General features: G+C 37.5%; 1 non-coding gene across 1 annotated transcript; it reads right to left on the bottom strand.

Annotated features, from left to right (window-relative positions):
• Positions 1–21179: 21179 nt before the first annotated feature.
• LOC148696368 (small nucleolar RNA R71) lies at positions 21180–21290 on the bottom strand. Its single transcript, XR_015963854.1, has one exon. It is a non-coding gene; the product is annotated as a small nucleolar RNA R71 (small nucleolar RNA).
• Between the last annotated feature and the right edge of the window lie 341 nt (positions 21291–21631).

Here is a 21631-nt window from a genome sequence, read left to right as displayed (position 1 = left end):
CCCTGTGAATCGCACCGACCAAGCCGTGGCACTCTAAACTTCAAAGCATCCAATGATGGAGCAAAAAACAAGGCTTTTATTAGCAGCTCCTACTAGCGAAAGACTTCGCGGTGAAGAAACTTGCAATCCATTCAGATTCTCAGCTAATCACTAGCCAAGCCTCAAAAGGGTACACGACGAAACATCTAACGATGAGGCAATACTTGAAGAAAGTCTAGGAGTAGCTTATTGCGCTTCCCATGTACACATTTAAGCGGGTTCCACAAGAAGTTCGAAGTCTTAAGCAGATTGTCAAACAAAACCCCACAGGTTGAGGATTATTTCAGTTGTCTAGTAGTCCAGTTTTCCTCAGCTGTGCTCACAACAACAACTTTCATGCTTTCCAGTACGAGAGGGTAAACTAATTCGCCGACACCTATTGAGCCTGTTCTCCATTACGAGAAGGTAAACCAATTCCCTGACACCCATATAGGTTTGTTCTCCAATGCAAGAGGATAAACTAATTGCTCTCTAGTGCGAGAGGGTAAACTAATTCCCTAAGACCCATTTGGGTCTATTCTCCAGTGCGAGAGGGTAAACTAATTCCTTGACACCTATATGGGTCTGCTCTTCAGTGCGAGAGGATAAACTAATTGCTCTCCCGCACGAGAGGGTAAACTAATTCCTCAAGACCCATTTGGGTTTATTCTCCAGTGCAAAAGGGTAAATCAATTCCCCGACACCTATACGGGTTTGTTCTCCAGTGCGACAGGATAAACTAATATTTCTTTAGTGCGAGAAGGTAAACTAATTCCCTGACACCCATTTGGGTATGCTCTCTAGTTCAAAAGGATGAACTAATTGCTCTCCAGTGCGAGAGGGTAAACTAATTCCCCGACACCCTTTTGGGTCTGCTCTTCGGTGCAATAGGATAAACTAATTACTTTCCAATGCGAGAGGATAAACTTATTCTCCGACGCCCATCTGGGTCTATTCTCCAGTGCAAAAGGATAAACTAATTGCTCTCCAGTGCGAGAGGGTAAACTAATTCCTCGACACCCATTTGGGTCTACTCTCCAATGCGAGAGCATAAACTAATTGCTTTCCAGTGTGAGAAGGCCACACAACTGAAGAGATCGAATACTCGAACACTAACTCAGCAACAAATGGTCAGGGGGTAACAACCACTTTGTACTCAACAGTTCGCTCACCAAACACTTCATCTTCCGCAGCTCCGATCTTGGCAGCTTTATCCTTGATTGCTTCATCTATGGCAACGAGAAATTAAACTCAAGCAGTTTCCTCATTCTTAGCAAGTAGCCCAGATGTGGCAGCCTAAATTATAGCCTACGCCATGCTACTTCCTCGGCCCAGGCCGAGCCAACCCTTGACTTCAGTCAAGTCGAGCAGTATAAGTTGTGGCCCCTACCACACCATTTCCTCGACCCATGCCAAATCGACTCCTGGCCCTTACTAGCTGATGTGCAGCACCACCCCGACGACTGCCGCCTGGTAGCACCACCTAAGAAGAAGACAAAGAAAATTAAGTTTTTCTTACATTGGTGCAGTACAGAGAAGATAAAGAGATCAATGAAAGACGGGTTTTTGAACAGGCAAGCAAAGAAGAGTGTTAGGGGAGGGGGAACAAATATCTTCTAGCTTTCTCTCTTTCTTGTAGGGATAAATAATTGCCGTCTAAAGTTGATTTAATCCCCTACTTAAGGTAGGCTTAAATAAGATTTGGAGGCGATTTATTTCCATTTCCTAGAAGAATATAATTCCAAGTCCAAGTGGGAATCTGCATCAAAGTTAGAGATCTCTACACCTGTTGCCCTTTCTTGTGGACAGTCTAGTAGGTGTGAGGGCATTTGTGGAGCCAAAAATAATCAAGAAAATTATGGAGGTAACACGTACTTTAGGGTAAAAAGAACAAAATTACCCTCGAGGCACACTGGGATTCCCATGCTCATGAAACAGACAACAACGGCTCAATTAAGGAAGAGTCAAATGAATGACAAACTTTTTTCTTCCCCTTGGGAGAAGTTAAATGAATGACAAGCTTTTCTTTTCAGCTGACGCCTGCCCACATGGACCTCGGTCCACATATTTCTTTCTTAAGTTGTGGCGCTAGCCACGCAATTCATGGCCTATAAAGCCCAGTTTGTGGCCCAGGTCATAAGCAAGAAAGATGGCACCCTTTGCCTCTTTATTTCTCATCCTCCACGGTATAGCAGGTCTGAGCCTACCTCGTCATACTTGGTCTACGCTAACCTAAAATCCAGAAGGTTTAGAGCCTCGCAGCTCGGTCAGCTCCGTACTCAGTGCACCGTTTACCTCACCCAATCATAATCACCATTGGTCGAGGCATCAAGCAGCCTATGGTAAGACCTTAGTAGCTCCACCTTATCCGGCATGCCTGATTCGCCCATGTTAGATTTAGGCCCTAGAAGGAGCTCGAGCCCCGTCGTTAACTTTACATTGTGCCCCAGCGCCTTAAGTCGTAGCCCCAGTTGTTCAGCAGGCTTTGGCTCTAATTAAGTTAAGCAGCCTAGGCCGTGGCCCTTGCCATGCTACCTCCTCAACCCATGCCGAGCTAACTCTAAGCCCCTGCCAGCTAACGTGTAGCACCACCCCTACGGCTGCCCCACGACAGCATCACCCAAGAAGACAAAGAAAATTACCTTTTTCTTACCTTAGTACGGCGTAGAGAAGAAGAACAACAACAAAAAACGACTCTTTGCAAGGGCAAGAAAAGAAAAGAGCTAGGGGAAGGGGAACAAATTTCCTCTAGTTTTTCTCTCTTCTTTGTTGGAATGAAGATTGTTCTCCAAATTTATTTAATCCTCTGTTTAAGGCAAAATTAAATAGGTATTAGGGGTAATTGGTTTCCTTTCCTAGAAGAATCTATCTCCAAGTTAGAGAAGGAGATCTACATTAAATTAGGAAACAACTCTACATACCCATGCAATTTAGGACTTCTACATCTACTGCTTTTTTCCTACGTACAACCTAGTAGGTGTGGGGGCATTTGTGGAGCCTAAAATAATCTTGAATATTCTAGAGGCGACACGTGGACTTTTGCCCCAGAAGGAAAAGATTGTCTACATTAAATGGCCAAGTTTTTCAGATACTCCCACAGACAGCTCACACCGCTGAAGGTCCCTGCAGCTGAATATGACTGCCCACAACTCACCTACCCTTGGTAAGGAAAAGTTATCAAAGCAAAGATTAATTACCCAAATCTTATCTTTAATACATTCCCAATTGAAGATTGACTTCATTCAAGTAAGTAATCCTTATTTAAATCAATTAGGGATAGTTACTCCATTATCTCAAGATATTATTTCTTATTTAATATCTTGAGAATATTTTTCCATAAACCTTGGCCAATAGGATGCCGCCATGTAACACCATGGCCGGCCCCTCCTCCTGTAAATACCTCTATCTCTACCAAATTTCGGTAAGCTTTTGCTACCCCTACAAGCCCTAAACACTTATTCTTTTTCAGAGAAACTAACTTAGGCATTGGAGATCCATTGGTCTACTCCCCCCACCTCGTGGGCATGTGAGGCTTAGGTCTTTGATCAAAGGTGTTGGTTGTTTTGCAGGTGCATTTTCGTCAAACTTAAAGACGGCGGAAATTTGTATCGACAATATACATCACTCATTTAGCGAAAATGAAATTACAGTAAAAGTAACCTACCTTAATCTTGAGTGTACTACCCATAATAACTACACCACTTCCAATCCTTTTCACTAACCTCTACTTGTACTTTGCAAGAAATAGGCCTAACCATGGGAATGGTGCGCTGAGCAAAGAAAAAACCTAGATAAGTTGCGAAACTTGTGTGAGTGACAATATTACGACATAAATTAAAAAAGTCAATTGATCTCAGTTTAAAACATTATTTCATAAAATCCTTTGCATATATAAAATAATCCCCACTTATAAATCTCGATTGAATCCACACAAGAATTCAACCAACTTTCATGATTGATCCACTTATAAATCATGATTGAATCCACGCATTCCGGAACCAAATAAAAAGCATACACAAAGTAGGGTTCCAGAACCTATACCACTAAAGTGGTGCACCTTAACTTCGTTTTCTTAGAGTTGTAAAATAATAAATAAAATTCAAAAGACACCTTGAATATAAAAACAGAATAAATAAATAATAAATTTCATGACTGGATATCACAATATGAGTCACCTATAGCGAATATCAAGCTTCCGTACTGAAATTTAATAGTTTTTCATTCAATCAAAGTTTTCAAATCAATGATTAATGTTTCAATATAAGATTGTAGTTGTGGTCAATATCTCTTTGTTGAAAAAAAAAACATTTAGTAGTGGTTATGCGGAAGAAATTCCAATCGAAGTAGACACTAGAATTTCAGATGCATAGAAAAATAAAGCAGATGAGAAAATCTTAGAAACTTTCTAAGAAACATAATTCAACAATCAACACTATTGGAAGAAGATCGGGAAGAAGATCTACTTTCTGTCAGTTACCCTAACCGACATGGGTGTGTGCATGGGGTGCTGTCATTTACCTTAGCCGGTAGGTAGCATGGGAGTGTGCATGGGGTGTTGTCTAACAACTTGAAGTATGGCTGTCATTCTCACTAATTCAAGGGATTTGCTAATCTTGCTTTATTTGTTATGTGATTAGGCACAAATCAAGGAAGGAAGATTGTTTCTTGTTCCTTGTTTTTCTCTTCTTCCCACGCTCATATATATGAGCTATCTTTGTACTTTGTTTCAATATAATAGAAAATACACCTTCAAAATTCAATATGGTATCAAAGCAATGATCCTAATCGACCTGTTTCTGAGTAGTTTCTTGAGAGATATGTGAGTTTTTTCTTGATTCTCTATCATGGCTGAGGAGAGTTCAATGCATGGCGAAGAAGTTAGCTCGTATACTGCGCCATCTTCATTTCATTTAGATGTTGATGTCAATCCAAATCAATGTCTCAGTTTTGTCTACTAAATGAGTTCAATTATCTTCCCTGGGAGAGAGCAGTCACTCTTGCCTTGGGAGGACGATCAAAACTTGGTTTTGTTAATGGTGTTATTCCAACGCCTGATATGTCCTCACCAGATTACAATGACTGCTTGTGCAAGGACCAGTTGGTCATGTCATGGCTACTAAATTCTACAAATTGAAAGATTGCATAAATTTTCAGCTATACTGAATCCTTCTACATCAATTGGAAGAATCTCAATGAAATGTATGGGAATCAGAATAATGCAGCTCGAGTGTTCCAGTTAAAAAAGGATATTGTGGGTCTTCAACATGAAGGAAACTCATTTGTGCAGCATCTTGGGAAGTTAACCACCATGTGGAACGAGTTGAATGTGTATCGGCCACACACCATTGACGTTGTCGTGTTGACCAAGAGAACTGAGGAAGATAAAATATTTCAACTTCTTGTGAGTTTAAGTCCTAAATACAAAGATCTCAGGAGTCATGTCCTCATGAATCCTGATCTTCCCTCCTTCTCAAGTGTGTGTGCCACGATTCAAAGGTAAGAAACTCACAGAAAAATCATGATTGTGGAATTAAAGGCAAATATACCAAAAGCTACGGTATATCTTTCTTACCATAGAATTGGTGACGAGAGGGGTTGCAATGGAAAGAAACCTATTGTAAAATGTAGCTACTGTGATATTGGTGGACATACACGAGATCATTGCTAGATTCTCCACCCTGAGCTAAGGCCAAGTCTTCGAGGGACAACAACAAGGGTTTCCCTAAAAGTTGACACAACTCACCCTATAAGGCAAATCATACTGTCACCCTTATGTCGAGGGAGCACAGAAGTTCACCACCAATCCAGCCAACCTAATAAATGAATTTGTTACCTTCCTCCACAAGAAACAAAGTCATGGAGATAATGAAGGATCAACTAATCAAGGTGACAACAAAAAAGCTGCTCTACAGTTTGCTGGTTTTTTGGCTGAAAATGAAGGTGTCGCACAACAAGATATTCCAGGTATCTCACAATCCTTCTCAACTGCTCTCAAAGTCGGTAATGTGCATGATTATTGGATTATAGATTCAGGAGCTACTAATCATATGACTAACAAGTCTACAAATCTGCATAATTTTGAAAAACTCTCATGTCCATCTCAAGTGTCAGTTGTCAATGGCAAGGGTGCTATAGTTGTAGAGAAAACACATTTGATTTCTAGTGATGTCGAGTCTGAGGCTCTTTCTATTCCCTCCTTCCCTTTTCAACTCTTATCTATTGGAAAAATCACAAACTCACTAAACTGTCTTGCTATTTTCTCCCAAAAAACTGTGGTTTTTTAGGACATCACCACCAAGAAGACGATTGGTGAAGGTTTTTTCCTAAATGGTCTCTACTACCTTTCCAAGCATGTCCAAACTCCCAAGGTTTTTCAAGTCACTTCAAGCTTGGTTCAAGAACAACAACTTTGGCACCAGCGACTTGCACATCCTTCTGATAAAGTTCTGTCCTTTTTGTTTCCAAACTTGTGCAAAGTTACAAGTTCCTGTGATGTTTGTCACTTCTCTAAGTTCACTAGACTACCTTTCACTTCCTCCTTGTCTAGGGCTAGTAATCCTTTTGAAATCGTGCATTCCGATGTTTGGGGACCAGTCCTAGAGTCTTTTGACGGATACAAATATTTCGTAACTTTTGTGGATGATTTCACAAGGATCACTTGGTTGTATCTTTTAAAATTTAAAAGTGAAGTGTTGGAAGTTTTTCAAGATTTTCATAGACTTGTAAACACACAATTTTCTTCAAACATTCATGTCTTACGATCAGATAATGGCTCCGAATATATGTCTCATAACATGTCTCACTATCTAAGTACACATGGTATATTAGATCAAACTAGTTGTGTTGGAACACCTCAACAAAACGGGGTAGCAGAAAGGAAAAATAGAGATCTACTTGAAAAAACTAGAGCTCTTATGTTTCACTAGAATGTGTCTAAAAAATTCTAGTCACAAGGTGTTCTTATTGCTGCATATCTCATCAATGGATTACCTAGCAAGATATTGAACTTCAAATCACCTTATGAGGTATTGAAAGATAGACAAGTCAATTTATCCCATTTGAGAGCGTTTGGATGTATATGCTTTGTTTACATTCAAGCACCAAATCATGACAAGCTAGATCCAAGGGCTGCCAAATGTGTTTTCGTCGGCTATTCATCCACTCAAAAGGGTTACAAATGTTACAATCCAACAACTAGGAAAATAGTTGTTTTAAGAGATGTGAAATTTGAAGAAACCATGCCTGACTTTACTCAACCTCTGGACTATTCTAGATAGGGGAAGAATTTGCTTGATTTGTTCCCAATACCATATCCCAGTGAAGAGGATACAACAGATATTTCAAGGGACCAGGTATTGAATAAGGATTATGTTAGTAACCTACAGAATTCTCCACATGTGGTCTCTGAAAAACCTATCTCACCAGAAACCTCAAGAGTCTCTCCAACCAAGAAACTGTTCCATGTGCCAGCAACTCAATCTCCTACAGTTCGTCGAAATCCTCCCCGTGAGAGGAAACTTCCATCCAAGTTACATGATTATGGAACTTACAATGCAAGGTACCCCTTGACTTTTGCTATTGATTACAGCAAAGTTTCATCCTCTTTTGCTGCATTCCTTAGTTCAATTACTGAAACTAGTAACCACAAAGCTTTTAAGAAGCTAATCTACATAGTGAATGGAGAACTGCTATGGCATAAGAGCTTCAAGCTCTTCATGAAAACAACACCTGGACTATAGTGAAACTTCCCACAGGGAAGAAGGCTGTGGGAAGTCGTTGGGTATACAAGACCAAGTTCCATTTAGATGGCACGATTGAAAGGAACAAGGCTCGTTTGGTTGCTCGAGGATTTACGAAAACTTATGGAGTGGATTACAAGGGGACATTTGATGAACACTGTGAGGGTGCTGTTATCTGTTGCTATTAACAATGCATGGTCTCTATTTCAAATGGATGTTAAAAATGCTTTTCTACATGGTGAACTTGAAGTAGAAGTTTTCATGAAACTACCCCCAGGTCATCCTCAATAAAACAATCCAGAAATAGTGTGCAAACTTTATATATCCATTTATAGTCTCAAGCAAAGTCCACGTGCATGGTATGTCAAGCTCAATCATGTCCTAGAAAAAGTTCGTTTCTATCGGAGCAATGCAGATTGTTCCTTATTTGTGCGTTCAAGCACATCAGGTAAACTTGTGGTACTTATTTACGTTGATGATCTCATTGTGACAGGTGATAATATGTCAGAGATTAGTGCTCTTAAACAATATGTCAATCACAAGTTTGCTATCAAAGATATCGGCATTCTTAAATATTTTCTAGGGATCGAGATGGCACACTCTCACAAGGATTGTTTTCAAAATCAGTGCAAGTATGTTATTGATCTTCTTCGTGAGGCCAACATGATAGATTGTAAACCTGCTCGCACACCTTTGAATAGTAACTTGAAGTTGCAAGTTCATGGTGATCTCATTCCCAATATAGAGTACTATTAGAGATTGGTCGGCAAACTTATTTATCTATCACTTGCCCTGATATAGCATATGCCATGAGCCTTGTTAGCTAGTTTATGCATGCTCCAAGCATGGATCACATGAAGATTGTTCATTGTGTGCTTCCATATCTGAACGACTCCATTGGTTGAGGGATTCTCATGCGCAACAATAATCACACTTATATCTCAGGATATACAGATGCAGATTAGGCAGGGAACGCTCTCAATCGCAAGTCTATCACTGGTTTTTGTACCTTCGTAGGAGGTAACCTAGTCACCTGGAAGAGCAAGAAATAAATCATGGTTGCACGCTCTAGTGCAGAAGCAGAATATCGTGTTATGGCTTCGACTGCTTGTGAACTTATTTGGCTCAAAAATCTGTTATTGGACTTAGGGTTTCCCCATCAGCAACCTATGTCTTTCTACTGTGATAATCAAGCTGCGATACACATAGCATCAAATCCTGTCTTCCATGAGCGAACCAAACACATTGAAGTTGACTGTCACTATGTTCGAAATCAAGTGCAGTCCAAGGTGATTGATGCACACTTTATTCGTAGTCATGATCAACTTGCAGATATCCTCACAAAAGGATTACCATTTGCTACTTTCCATTGCCTCCTGTCCAAGCTTGGATCAATCGACCCGTTTGATCCAGCTTAAGGGGGAGTATTGGAAGAAGATCGGGAAGAAGATCGGTAAACGTTTTATGCGACGACTGCTTTTGCGGGGGGGGGGAGCTCCTGGAATGGTTGTCGGGGGTGTGTGGGGGTTGGGGGGGCTGGGCTCCTAGAATGGTGAGGGGAATGGCTGCAAAAGTTGACAAGGAATGAGGAATGAGGTATGGCATTGAAGTACATGCGCACTAGACTTGCCCGATATAAATCAAAATATTTCGTTGGTCTACCTCTATTTTGGGGAAAATTTGAATTTTGGAAAAAAAAACATAGGCATCTTTTTTTGGACATTACCTGATAGAATAGAAGCTTAGGCTGACATAATTTAGGATGTTGGGCCGACCAATTCAAGTATTCCATCGGGCAAACTTTAAAAAATATTATTTATTTATTTTTTGTTTTTTTTTGTTTATTTATTTATTTTTTTGCATAGGAAATCTCATAGTATACGCAAACAATTCGTAGAATGTGTGTCCCCTTGTAAAGAATCGATTCCATAACGCTTAAAGTGAAGTCTATCATTATTGTTTGGCTTTCCTTGTCAAATCTTATAAATTGTACCACACATCCTCTAGATAGTTTTAGGGTTAAAATGCTTCATTTGGGATCATGTTACTACAAATATTCATCTCAAGAGCTTAACTTCTCACTTCAAAGGTTTGTTCATTCATGTGCATTTCAAGTTAACATTTCTAGTTCATTCTGTCTAGTGGTTTTGTCTAGTCAAAATTTCCTACTGCTTTCAAGTTTGATGGTACACACTTTAAGATAACTCACATGGGTCAATTGACACCTTTTTCCCAAGAGTTATTTTTAACCCTAGATCTTTCTTGATTGTCTGTGGACATGACAAGTGGCTTTTTTGCTCCCATTGCTTGTCTGAATATCATGCCCTTTTTAAAAGCTAAATTTAGGGTTCATTTGTTTTTGGGGCTGAGATTGGAAAAGTTTTTGAGAGCTTTATTTTTCATCTCCATCTCAGATCTCCTAGGAGCATCAAGCATATTTTATGGGTAATGTTTTTCATCGAATTTTTTGTAAATCTATCTTCGAAATTGCTTGCTTAAATTTGTTTTCTATGCTCAGTTGTTTTGGCTAGGAGTTTTACATTTTCATAAAAGAGTTGTTTCAGCTTTGAGTTCGTCATCAGAAACCCTAGCTACAAAATCACACTTATGCACTAAACTCCCAAATCATTGCATATTAGGGCAGCATTGTCATTGTGATTTTGTTTTAAGATTGTGGTCAAGTTTTTCAAGTTTCAAATCTTCAAAATGACCACTTTTTGGATTAGTGTCAGTTTCATCTTTCAAGTGTTTGACTGGTGAAATTGACTAGACATTTGAATCTAGATCTGTATATCATTTTCATATCATCGTATGCATAGTTTATGTGTTGGTCTCGGTGCCACAAGGTGAAGAGTTCATGAGGAGCTGCAATTTTGTGAAGACTGGAGATGACATGATTTTTTCGATGCCATAAGGTGAAGAATTTAGGAGGAGCTGCAACTTCGTGAAGACCGAATGAATCTATCTCGTGTAAGGGAAGGTTGCACAAAGGTAAAGCTGCTCCGTAGACTAGATCTAGGAATTGAGCTTTGCGTGGTACTTGGTAAGAATATTGGTTACACTAGTGGATTGGACATAGTGGAGAGTTCCTGATTTTTAAACCCAGAGGTGGGTTTTTTCCGGCCAAAAACTTCTTGCGTTCTGAGTCTCTTAAGCTTGTCCACGTATCTTTTTACTTGCATATGTTTCGTGCATTCTATGAATTGTTATTTGATATGTGTTAGAGACTAAATTTACACTACATATTATGAGCAATGAACTAAATGTTGACTAGGATAACTTGTAGTGAACTAAGTTTGATTTGTAGATTTGCATTTGATTAACTGACGAATATGTACTTAGTTGACTGGTGAGCTTGACTAGTCAATCCAACATACTTTAATTTATAATTACTTTGTCATTGCTGTTTGCATAGTGATCTAATATGTAAATGTGGTTCAAGCTTAGGAATTATTGCTGTGAAACTAATTTGGGCAGATCTAATATGTAAATGTGGTTCAAGCTTAGGAATTATTGCTGTGAAACTAATTTGGGCAGACTTTGATTATTTACTTCCATGTGTTAGTTAGGTTTCATTCTTGCAACTGAACTTTTTATCACTGACTAACTTGTAAATAGTTGACTAGCTTATTTGACTTGTTTGTTGTGCAAAGTTAATTTCTATTTGTAAGATATTCAGAATAGTACCCAATTTAGCTTTTCTCTAGACATACATGGAGTGATCTCTGGGCGTTACTGATATTGGGTGGAATCTAAGCATGGATCACGATCATGTTATGGGATCTTGTAATTCACCTCCGTTCTTTAATGGAACATATTGTGTTGTATTGTGTTTGAAGTTTAAAATCTTTTTGAAGGCACAAGATTCAAATGCAATTGATTACCTTACCCTTGAATGGAGGGCTCTTTGAAGGATTATGATGGTAAATCTATAGTAAAAGCAAAGTGTGATTGGACCCAAGGTGAAGTCACATCAGCCATGGTTAATAGGAGAGTAAGGAATGTTATTCACTACCATCTCACCAACTCAATTTGACTACATTCAATATTGCACGATGGCAATACATGCATGGGATAAACTTAGATTTATTCAAGAAGGTTACAAGCAAGTAAGTGAACTCAAACTTCAAATATTTTATGTTTGAAGAGTTGAGAATGAACGAGTCAAGGTCTTTTTTTGCTTTCTATGATTGGCTTAAGGAGTTTCTAGATTTAAATGAAAGTAAGCTTGGAAATCTAGTTGAAAAAATTAGTCATAGAAGAGATAAAACTTGAAATGGATGAAGAAAGACTGAAACGAAAAGAAAAAAAAGAAGTATATTGCTTTCCAAGGGGTTCAAAAAGCTAAATCTATTGACAGATCAAAAAATCTATCTCCTGAGGAGGATTTGGCTTTGTTTTCAAACAATTTGGAAGAATTTTCTAGAATAAAGGAAAAGAGTTCAATAAGTCTAGGGAGTCATCAAATAATCACTTGAGCCAACCTCATGAAAAAAATCATTTTTGGAAGGAAACAAGGGAAGTTTGTTGGTAGGAGGGACAAGTCATCTTCGAATGTACTGGGACCTTGTTTCACGTGTGTAGGGACATCGAGTTGCTGAGTTTGTAAATAATAGAATGTCATGTTAGAAACGTGATAAAGCCATGATGGCAACCTAGAGTGATAGTGAAGATGATGAAGATTTTGTTTGTTTTGGTATGTCATCAGACGATGAAGAAAATGTTGATGCCATTTTTGCATCTATCAAAAAAGTTTCTTTTTTATGATGATGAGGCTGTGTTGAATGATAGCAATGAGATAACTTATTAGGAACTGTCTATTATGTATGACTCTATTTTTTATGAGACTTGTGTTGCAAAATTAGAAAATGTTGAGTTGAATATGAAGGTTTCTAAGAAGCAAAAGAAAATTGAGTCTCTCTGACTAGTTAGAGTGGAACTGAGTGAAAATGTTGTTTCTCTTGAGGCTCAAGTCAAGATTCTAAATGAAAGGGGCTTTGTATAAGCTGTTGAAAATAAAATACACGATCTTATTGCTACTTTTGAAGCTTATGTTCAGGATTTGATGATTTATCAAGAAAACGGGTTACATCAAGTTCGTGTGTTGGGGGCCAAAAATGAAATGTATTTTGAGATTAACTTGATGTTGTTGTCTGAGCTAAATAAGGCAAACGACAAGGTGGATTGCCTATCCTTAGGTACTGGAAGATTTGTTGAAAATGTCTGTGTTGGAAAACAAGTGTGTGATAAAAGAGGCCTTAGTTATGTGGAAAAAGGTTTGTGCTCTCTAGACACAACAACACAAGTCATGGATGAATCATTACATGTGACTCCTGAGGAAAGTCGTCTCTCAGAGACATGTTTTGTTCCCATGTGTCTTACTGTGGTAGACTTGATCATATTCAACCTAAGTGTAGGAAACCCTTCTTAGATAAAAAGGATGACTTGAAGGATCAGGCAAATTGACTAGCCATGTAAGTCAACAAAATGGCTTAATTGACACATGGAAGTCGATAGAATGGCTTAACTGAAACGTGGAAGTCAACATAATGGCTTAACACATGGGTTAGCTGACAACTTTTTCCCAAGAGTGATTTTTAATCCTAGATCTTTCCTGATTGTTTATGGGCATAACACCTGGCTTTTTTGGTCCCCTTTCTCATCTGAACATCAAGCCATCTTTAAAAGCTAAATCGAGGGTTCATTTGTTTTTGGGGTTGAGATTAGAAATTTTTTTGAGAGGTTTATTTTTCATCTCCATCTCAGACCTCATAGGAGCATCAAGCATATTTTATGGGTAATGTTCTTCATCGAATATTTCTAAATCTATCTTTGAAATTGCTTGCTTAAATTAATTTAATGTGCTCATTTCTTTTGGCTAGGAGTTTTACATTGTCAGAAAAGAGTTGTTTTAGCTTTGAGCAGCCTATTTAAGTTCATCATCAAAAACCCTAGCCATAAATTCACACTCATGTAGTAAACACCCAAATCCTTGCATATTAGGGTAGCATTGTCATTATGATTTTGTTTTAAGTTTGTGGTCAAGCTTTTCAAATTTCAAATCTTCAAATTGACTTTTTTTTGGGTTTGCATAAGTTTCATGTTTCTAGTGTTTGACTGGTGAAACTAACTGGACATTTGAATCCAGATATATATATATATATATATATATATATATACATATACATATATCATTTTCCTATCATCATATGCATAATTTGTGTGTTGGTCTTGGTGCCACAAGGTGAAGAGTTTAGGAGGAGCTGCCATCTTGTGAAGACTGGAGACAACATGATTTCGGTGCCATGTGGTAAAGAGCTCAAGAGGAACTGCCACTTCATGAAGACCAAAGGAATCCGTCTCATGTAAGGCAAGGTTGCACAAAGGTAAAGCTGCTTCGCAGACTAGGTCTAGGAATTGAGTTTTGTGTGGTACTTTGAAAGAATCTTGTTTACACAACTGGATTGGACTTAGTGGAGAGTCCCCGGTTTTTTAACCCAGAGGTGGGTTTTTCCGACCAAAAACTTCTTGCGTTCTTTGTCTCTTAAGCTTGTCCACATATCTTTTTACTTGCATATGTTTCATGCATCGTATGAATTGTTATTTGATATGTGTTAGAGACTAAGTTTACACTGCATGTTATGAGCAATGAACTAAATTGTTGTTGACTAGGATAACTTGTAGTGAACTAAATTTGATTCGTAGATTTACGTTTGATTAACTGACGAATTTGTACTTAGTTGACTGGTGATCTTGACTAGTCAATCCAACATACTTTAATTCATAATTGTTTCATCATTGCTGTTCGGATAATGAATTGATATGTATATGTGTTCAAGCTTAAGAATTATTGTTGTGAAACTAATCTGGGTAGACTCTGATTAGTTAAACATATTGGTCAGCTAGGTTTTGTTCTTGCAACTGTACTTTGTATGACTAACTAACTTGAAACTAGTTGACTAGCTCATTTGACTAGTCTATTGTGCAAACTTAATTTTTATTTGTAGGATATTCCGCCTAGTACCAATTTCACTTATTGTTTTTTTATATACTTCTATTAAGTACGATGTTAGTTTATGTTGTATCTGCTATTTTAATTATTTTTTTAATTCATGATCATGTTCATTCATCTTATTATTGTAGGGTTGAGGATTGAATTTGCAAAAAAAGGGAACAAAATTGGAGCTAAAACGACTATTAAATGTTGACTTTTTGTTTCTAACCGTCCAATTGTTTCATCCTATTACCTAATCTCCAAATATGTTTTCTAGGTAATTTTTTGTGTAGGAGATCTTGATGTATATACAAACATGTTTAACTGTTCGACTGTGGATAATTTTGTCAAATGCAAATCTCCGTTGATAGAATCGGTTCAAAAACACTTAGTATTTTTTCTATACTCCATTAAGTACAATGTAAGTTTACATTGTATCCACCATTTTAAATTTTTTTAATTCATTATCAGGTTCGTTCATTTTATTTTTGTAGGGTTGAGGATTGTATTTGAAAAAAAAATGAACAAAATGGGTGCTAAAACGATTCTTAAATCGTAAATTTTAGTTTCTAACCTTCAAATAGTTTTGTCCTGTTACCTAATCTCTGAATGTGTTTTTTAGGTGATTTTTTGCGTAGTAGATCTTGAAGGATAAGCAAACACGTTTGACAATTGGATCATGAAAACTAGTTTCGTAGAATGTGTGTCCCCTTATAAGAATCGATTCTAAAATACTTAGTGTTTTAAGTTTGTTTTTCTATGCTTCCATTAAGTACCATATAAGTTTTTGTTGTATCTGCTACTTTACAAATTTTTAATTCATGATCAGGTTTGTGCATGAATACTATTGGCACTGTTGCCATAGTTATGCATAGGTGTTCAACTGGGAACCTTGTGGTTGTGGATTATAACCAGAGGAAGCCATGGGAGAGAAGATTCGAGAACTCAAAGAAGGTTTTTGTTTCGTAAAGCTACTTTTGGCCTTTGCTTTTACCATCAGAATGTTGTTTGAGTGGTGGAAGTGTTTGGACTGATGACGTTGTTTTTAAGCATATCAGGGTATCTGGATGGAGTTTGGATGGAACCTAGTTTCTATACTTAGTGTTACCTAATCTCTAAACATGACGATGTCCAGGCCTTTATGGTTGGTTAGGGAACTGAGGTGCACCTTCATTTATGGAGGTGTAGGAAGTAGTATTCTTTATATAAATCATAATAGTAAGTACGATTAGAGCAAGGAGTGGAAGACTGTGAAGTCTAGAATTATTGTTTGGCTTTCCTTGTCAAATCTTGTAAATTGCACCACACATACTCTAGATAGATTTAGGGTTCAATGTTACTTTTGAGATCTTGCTGCTAGAAATATTCTCACAAGAGCTTAACTTCTCACATCAAAGGTTTGTTCATACATATGCATTTCATGCTAATATTTCCAGTTCATTATGTCTAGTGGTTCAGTCTCGTTAAAACTTCTTGCTGCTTTCACGCGAGTTGGGCACACATTTTAAGATAACCCATATGTGCCATCTAACAAGGTTCTCCCGAGATTGGATTTTCAACCCTAGATATTTCTTGATTGTTTGTGGACCTGACATGTGTTTTGTGGTCCCCCTTCTTGTCTAAAACTCAACCTTTTTTAAAAGCAAAATCTAGGGTTTATTTGTTTTTGGGATTAAGATTGGAAGATTTTGCGAGCTTTACTTCTCCATCTCAGATCCCCTAGGAGCATCAAGCATATTTTATGGGTAATGTTCTTCATCAAATACCTCTAATCTATCTTTGAAATTGCTTGCTTAAATATTTTTTATATGCTCTTTTGCCTGGGCAAGGAAGTTTCTAAAAAAAGTGTCTTTAGCTTTTTGCTACCTCTTGTGTTCTTCATTGAAACCCTAGCTACAAATCCATGTTCATGCATCTAACACTCAATCATTGCATATTAAGGTAGCATTGTCTTCACGGTTTTGTTTTAATTTGGTGGTCAAGTTCATCAAGTTTCAAATCTTTAAACTGACCCCATTTTCAGATTCACGTCAGTTTCTTCCTTCAACTATTTGACTGAAGAAACCGATTAACCATTGAATCTAGATTGCACACTATCTTTATTATCATATCATGTGCATTTACCGGTATTGATCCCGATGCCACAAGGTGAAGAGTTCAGGAGGAGTTGTCATCTTGTGAAGGCTGGAGACAACTCCATTTGGGTGCTACAAGGTGAAGAGTTCACGAGGAGCTGCCACATTATTCGCTTTAGTGGATTGGTGGTGTGATATAAAATAGCACACAAACTTAAACCCTTTTTATGTAGTTGTAGTATGAATAAGTAGGGATTGTTACAGGCTGGGGATTAGAAAGGATGCTAATCTCTCAATTTTAAACTTTAAAACACTAAACTAGACTTAAAAATAGAAAACTAGACTCTAATGACTCAAAACAGCACAAAACAAGCAAATTGACTCAAAACAGAAACTAAGGGTGATTTTGGATGAATTCTGACTTAACTTTGACTCAAAACACTAATAAAAATAGATTTGAACAGGTCCTAACCAAGTAAACACGAAATATTTAAAGGGGAGTGGAGTTGGTTTTGCCAAATTTAAAACTTAAACAAACAAGTTACAGAAACAAAGTAAATTGATACGAATTTAGGTGAATTGATGGGTGATAGGCTAGCTAGAGGGTCCTTCTCCACACATGACACATATGCATACAAATCGATTTCCAAGTATTAATCCAATAAACCATTAATGACAATGCCCCAAATTAATTGTGAACTGCACAAATTAACTCTAAGATTTGCCTAATTTCATTGAATTGGACTCAGCTACACAATCAAATTATTCTTATCAAGTTCCCTATATGAACAACATGATAGAGATACATATCAAGGATCATTAAGTTCTACGAAAATCATAAGCATTGAAAAGGCATTCGTAACTATGAAAAGCAAGATACTCCTGCCATGGATTTACTTAACACAATCATGACTAGTGACTTGCACTAAGTATAAATATAAGTTCATAACGATTAGGTAAAATTCCCTTATATTTTAGCATCAAATTCATGCATGCAAACTAACTATGCATCCTTAATCGACATACAAGAATAAGTTATCAATCAAACAGATAAGTAAATGATAAGTCTCATTTTGCACGCATTTATATATTCCTTATTTGGCGTTTTTGTGATGTTTTTAGATTAAACTAGTTGCATTTTACATTATTTGGTGTTAGTGTGCAGCCAAGGGTGAGTTTGGATCAATGAGAAGACAAATAGAGTAAAAACATTCCTTTTGGTAGCTGAGCATTACTCAAAACGTGGAAAGGATCCTAGGGATTTAAATTGAATTCCAAATGAAGAACCTAGGAGACGTTTGAATGTTGGAATTTCAGGAAATGATGTGAAAATGTTAAGTGGTGCAATTCGGCCATTTTGAGTGATTCTAAACAAAACAAGCATTGAAGTCAGATTTGGTGGTTTCAACACCAAAACATGCATTCACATGCATGTTCAAACACTTTGCCGAGCACTCTCATGCATTTCCAGCTCCCTTGTGCATTTCCACATCCGAAACAAATCACCTTTGCACTTCCATTCCCATGTCCAGATTATTCTAACCAAGTTTCAGATTGTCCACTCCCTTGTGGCAGACTTTGCACATGTTTCTTGGATTAAATATCCACATACCTGCAGATTATGTCCATTCCTTGCATCCTTTATTCCAGAAATTCCATTTCATGCCATCATTTCAGAAATCCAACCCATTCCTTTGTCCATGCCGTGTGTTCTTCCCATTTTCAGACTTGTATAAACATTTTCTGGTGCTCCAATTGACCTTTGCAGGTTCCACTCCCTTGTGGCAGACTTTACACATGCATTTTGATTAAACAAAACACATACTTGCAGAGTTGTCCAAGCCATGCGTCCACTACACTCAGAAACCCATCATTCCATCTAAATTATGCTCTGCCATCTGAGTAAACAAAGGCTAGATCCAATCTGAATGTTGGGGGATCACACACACTCTATTTGGCTCCATTTTCTGTCCATCATACACACTAATTCGCCCTCTCCATTGCATTGCATTCTACATTCTTTTCCTTTCACAGAAACTGTCCATTATTCTCTCCCTTTTCCCATCCGCAAGTTTTCCTCTTCATTTCAGTCCATTTACACACCCATAACCTCTCTCATTTCACTCCATTCTCTGTCCATTTCTGTCCTAAGGGCAGAAACCATTCAAACCAAACCAATCTACTTCATCCGCACCACATTTGGAGAAGCAACACCAAGGAACTCTTCAAGGACTTCAACATCAGTTTTGCTTCAAGGGTTCATTCTTATCAATTCTATGTTCATTCATGTTTTATACTTTTATGTCAAATCTTTTGTAGACATGAATTGTAACTAAGCTTCCTCTAGGGATTCGATGTAACCTTGCAAAGTTTGCTATGTAATTAAGTTAGAATGCTCAGTTTGTCTACCTAGTTCTTGATTCATTCTCTGTTATAATTGTGAATTTGTGAGTTGATTTGTATGCTTGATCTCCATTTGAGTTAACCACAAGTTATTTAGCCAAGATTAAAGCATACATCATGTCTAATATTGGTGGATTTGTGAATGAATGAAGGGAAAGCTTGGCAAACATCCTGCCGAGTGTCCCCTTTGGTTAAGTGAACGTTTCTTGTGCATTACATACTCTAGATTATGAACCAAAGTTGCACATCACAATTAGGTTCAAGATTAGAGACATTTGATCAAATCCACACATCATATGGTTGATCATATCCAAGTGAAACAAACTCAAGAAATAGGTAGATGAATGAGTATAAACTAACTTAACAAACATGGACTTAGTTAAGCAATGGTGAAATCGAATCCCTAGCTTCATTTCCATTGATACTATCTCATTTTATTAGTTGTTGATTCATTTGGTTGTGTTTACTTCTTTTTATTTATGCTTTCAAGTAACAACGCCAAATCTGCTCAATTTGATTAGTTTGATTCATTTCTTAGAGTTCTTGCAAACAAGTAGTTACATAAGTCCAATTAGTCCCTGTGGATTCGACACCCTTGCTTGTGCCATTATACTAAATATATTCTAGCATTAGGAAGGAATTATACATCAACAAAAATGGCGCCGTTGCCGGGGACTGATTTCAGTCCCTTGTAATTGCTTGTTTGCTTATTTGCTATTTTGATTAGTGTCAAGGTTCATAACTTGTCAAATTGATAACTGGAAGTTGATTTAAGTTGCATACATTTCATGTGTGGAAAAGAATCCATTAGCCATTCCATTATCCATTGGTTTACATCAATTTGAGTTATAATCTGCTTTTGTTATAATCTGTCCATTTAAATGCATTTCATCCAAATACAATTTCTCCCCTTATTTTGTTAAGTTTTAGGCTTAGAATCTGTCTTATCTTGTGTTTTGAAGCATTTTGAGTCAAGCTCAAACCTAATTTTCGTCCAAAATTGAGTTTAGTGTCAAAACTGCACAGTTTGTGTTTTTTAGGCAGTTTTGAGAGTTTTTAGCTTGTTTTGAGTCTTGTGAATCTGTTTTGAGTCCTTTGAGACTTTGTTTTGTCCAAATTAGTTAGAAAGTGTTTTGATTTGTGTTTATAAGTGTTTTGATTCAAGTTTCCATCCAATTTCGACCAAATTAGTGTAGGTGCTCAAAACTGCCCAGAAAGTGTTTTTTAGGCAATTTTGAGTCTTCTAGTTGCTGTTTTGGGTTTTAGGATTGTTTAAGTGTTCTAAGTGTTTAGTTCCACATCCCTTGAGTCTTTTCAAACGTTTTTAAGTTTATTTTTGTTCTTTTTATTGTTGTTTGCTTCTTGATTTTCATTCACACTTGTGTTACTTTGTTTCAGGTAGTATATGTCAAATAAACTTGTTGAGTTAGGCCAAAGAATTGAAAGATTAAAGGGCCACACTTTGGACAACTTTGTGCCATCAAGTTCATCCTTTAACCGTGAGGAAGAGGAAGGGAATTCACCTAGTTCAACAAGTAAAGAATCTGAGCAATTTGATTGGGCAAGAGAGGAAGAGATGGCGGGCAACGAAGATGAACTTCGAGCTTTGGAGGACTTTGCTCAACCAATCATACCAAATTCAGCTTCATGCATCTTGCTGCCCACAGAAGCTAGAAACTATGATCTCAAATCTTCACATTTCCATATGTTTCCTTCATTTTATGGCTTACCTAATGAAGACCCTTTAGCTCATATTAAAGAGTTTTACAATGTTGTGAGTGGTTTACCTTTGCAGGGAGTAAGTGAAGCAAATTTGAGGATGAGAGTGTTTCCTTACACCTTGAAAGATAGGGCCAAGAGTTGGTTGATGACTCTAACACCAGGTTCCCTCACCACATGGGATGCCGTGGCTAAGAAGTTCTTGGAGAAGTTCTTTTCCACTCAAAAGACAGCCACATTAAGGGGACAAATCTTCAACTTCAAACAAGATGATGGTGAACCTTTCAATGAGTGTTGGGAGCGTTTTAAAGGCCTCTTGATACAATGTCCACACCATGGGTTACCTTTTCACTTACAAATGCAAATTTTCTATGATGGACTAACCCAAAATTGTCAATCAACTGTTGATAATGCAACAGGTGGAGCATTGAAGAAAAAGAATGCTCAAGAGTCATATAACATTTATGAGATGTTGGGGTCTAATGCTCAACACAAAGATTTAAGGGGTAAGAAAGTTGGAGTCTATGAAACAAGTTCTAATCATGAGCTTTTGTTGCAGGTAGCTAACCTAGAAAGGAAGCTTGAATCCGTGCTCAACATGGTGCCAAAAGCAAATGAAGTGTGTGCCATTTGCAACATACCAAACCATCCTACTCACCAATGTCCATCTAGGGAGGCTTATC

The sequence above is a fragment of the Pyrus communis genome, chromosome 6 (genome assembly GCF_041283825.1).
Source record: "Pyrus communis isolate YQ-2024b chromosome 6, ASM4128382v1, whole genome shotgun sequence".
NCBI classification, from domain to species: domain Eukaryota; kingdom Viridiplantae; phylum Streptophyta; class Magnoliopsida; order Rosales; family Rosaceae; genus Pyrus; species Pyrus communis.
This window is presented reverse-complemented; position numbering and strand designations above follow the sequence as displayed.